The sequence below is a fragment of the Sapajus apella genome, unplaced genomic scaffold, assembly GCF_009761245.1.
Source record: "Sapajus apella isolate SASKATOON/1434 unplaced genomic scaffold, GSC_monkey_1.0 scaffold14, whole genome shotgun sequence".
Classification (NCBI taxonomy): domain Eukaryota; kingdom Metazoa; phylum Chordata; class Mammalia; order Primates; family Cebidae; genus Sapajus; species Sapajus apella.
This window is the reverse complement of record NW_022436954.1, coordinates 3,300,166-3,303,017: the sequence shown is the minus strand read 5'-3', so window position 1 is coordinate 3,303,017 and position 2,852 is coordinate 3,300,166. Positions and strand designations below refer to the sequence as shown.

Genomic DNA, 2,852 nt, shown 5'->3' with positions numbered 1-2,852 from the left:
TTTTTTTTTTTTTTTTGAGACGGAGTTTCGCTCTTGTTACCCAGGCTGGAGTGCAATGGTGCGATCTCGGCTCACCCCAACCTCCGCCTCCTGGGTTCAGGCAATTCTCCTGCCTCAGCCTCCTGAGTAGCTGGGATTACAGGCACGCGCCACCATGCCCAGCTAATGTTTTGTATTTTTAGCAGAGACGGGGTTTCACCATGTTGACCAGGATGGTCTCGAACTCTTGACCTTGTGATCCACCCGCCTCGGCCTCCCAAAGTGCTGGGATTACAGGCGTGAGCCACCACGCCCGGCCGACAATTAATCTTTATTACAGAAAGGCTAATTGCAAATCGTAGGCTATGCTGCAGCTGGCATTTACTAAGTGATTCATATAATAAACCAGAACATTCTAGAGCTGGGCTGTCCAATACAATGGCCACAAGCTACACATGACTATTTTAATTTAAATTAATTAAAATTAAATACAATTTAAAATTCAGTTCAACAGTCACACTTGCCACATTCCATGTATTCACTAGTCACCTGTGGCTGGTGACGAGTGTACCAGACAGCACAGATGCAGAACATTCCATTACTCCCATCACTGCAGCACTGCTCTAGAGCACAGGATTAGACTCCCAGGTTAGTGTAGCCCACAGAGGACCACCTTGTTACACATTTAAAATGCTTCTATTTAAGTTATAAATAGAAATGAAATCGTCATAAATCAGATTTAAACAATAGTTTTATATCACAGGTAATTTCAGCATCTATTATTCTTAATTGCTATAGAATGTAAATAGTCCTCAAAGAAAAAATGACTATCAAGACGTATCACGCCAGGCGCAGTGGCTCATGCCTGTAATCCTAGCATTTTGAGAGGCCAAGACAGGTGTATCACTTGAGCCCAGGAGTTTTCGACCAGCGTGGGAAACATGGTGAAACACCGCCTCTACAAAAAAATACAAAAATTAGCCAGGCGTGGTGGCTCACTCCTGTAGTCCCAGGTACTCAGGAGGCTGAGATGGGAGGATCACCTGAGACCAGGAGGTCAAGGCTGCGGTAAGCCATGGTTGTGCCACTGCACTATAGCCTGAGTGACAAAGTGAGACCGTATCTCAAAAAATAAAGGCTCATAAGTAAAAGTGCCAAAATAACAATTAAATATTTCAAAAACTGTACTTTGAAACTATAACTTGATTAAATTTAAAACCAAGCTGCATGGTGAACACAAGAATCTTTTCTGCTTGTGTATTAACAGCAAGGGGTCAGTGTTTTCAGTTAGGATCAACTGTGGTCCTAGCTGGATGCCAGCTATCTGTACCTAATTACAAAGTGACATCAGATGTCCTTAGCAAGTGCACACATGTGTGGAATAGCTATGTACCTTCAAACATGCTAACTTGTTCCCAGCATTTTTAGATCTTAACCATTTTCACAGCTTGACAGAGTCAAGGAAAAGCTATCCAATTAAAGGGTTTCTTCACGTTATGATAATTTTTTTAATGAATTAACATCTAGACTGCCAATTTGAACTTTAATATTTCTAAATATATTATCAAATATCAGAGACATGGGTATAACCTGCTTTTTAGATTGAGCTGAAATAAACCAGTCTCTTAAAAAATTTAGTTTGAAAATTACTCTGCTCTATTTCATTAAGATAAAAATGGGCCCCTCCAGGCCGGGCGCAGTGGCTCATACTTGTAATCCCAGCACTTTGGGAGGCTGAGGTGGGTGGATCATGAGGTCAAGAGATCAAGCCTATCCCGGCCAACATGGTGAAACCCCATCTCTACTAAAAATACGAAAAAATTAGCTGGGCATGGTGGTACATGCCTGTAGTCCCAGCTACTCAGGAGGCTGAGGCAGGAGAATTGCTTGAAACCAGAAAATGGAAGTTGCAGTGAGCCGGGATTGTGCCACTGCACTACAGCCTGGTGATAGAGCGAGATTCTGTCTCCAAAAAAAAAAAAAAAAAAAGGCCCTTCCAAAGAAAATTAAAACAGGTATCAAAATCCTACCACAGGCCAGGTGTGAGGGCTCACACCTGTAATCCCAGCGCTTTGAGAGGCCAAGGCAGACAGATCACGTGAGATCAGGAGTCCGAGATCAGCCTAGCCAACATGGTAAAACGCCGTCTCTACTAAAAATACAAAAATTGGCGAGGCGTGGTGGCATGTCTGTAATCCCAGCTACTTGAGAGGCTGAGGCAGGAGAATTGCTTAAACCCAGGAGGCCGAAGTTGCACTGAGCCAAGATTATGCCACTACGTTCCAGCCTAGGCAACAGAGCCAGACTCTGTCTCAGGAAAAAAAAAGAAATCCTACCACAGAAATACATCAACTTGGCCAGGCGCAGTAAATCACGCCTGTCCTAGCACTTTGGGACGCCAAGGTGGGTGGATCACTTGAGGTCAGGAGTTCGAGAACAGCCTGACTAACATGAAGAAACCCCATCTCTACTAAAAATAAAAAATTACCCAGATGTGGTGGCATGTGCTCGTAGTCCCAGTTACTTGGGAGGCAGAGGCAAGAGAATCGCTTGAACCCAGGAGGCAGAGGTTGCAGTGAGCTGAGATTGCACCACTGCACTCCAGCCTGGGCAACAAAGTGAGATTCCATCTCAAAAATTAAATAAAGGCCGGGCGCAGTGGCTCACGCCTATAATCCCAGCACTTTGGGAGGCCGAGGCAGTGGATCATGAGGTCAAGAGATCGAGACCATCCTGGTCAACAAGGTGAAACCCCGTCTCTACTAAAAATACAAAAATTAGCTGGGCATGGTGGCGCACACCTGTAGTCCCAGCTACTCAGGAGTGAGGCAGGAGAATTGCTTGAACCCAGGAGGCGGAGGTTGCGGTGAGCC

General features: G+C 44.8%; 1 protein-coding gene across 7 annotated transcripts in view; it reads right to left on the bottom strand.

Moving 5' to 3' along the window:
• The window catches only part of CHKA (choline kinase alpha), a 67,593-nt gene that overhangs the window by 44,065 nt on the left and 20,676 nt on the right, over positions 1-2,852 (bottom strand). The window lies entirely within an intron of this gene.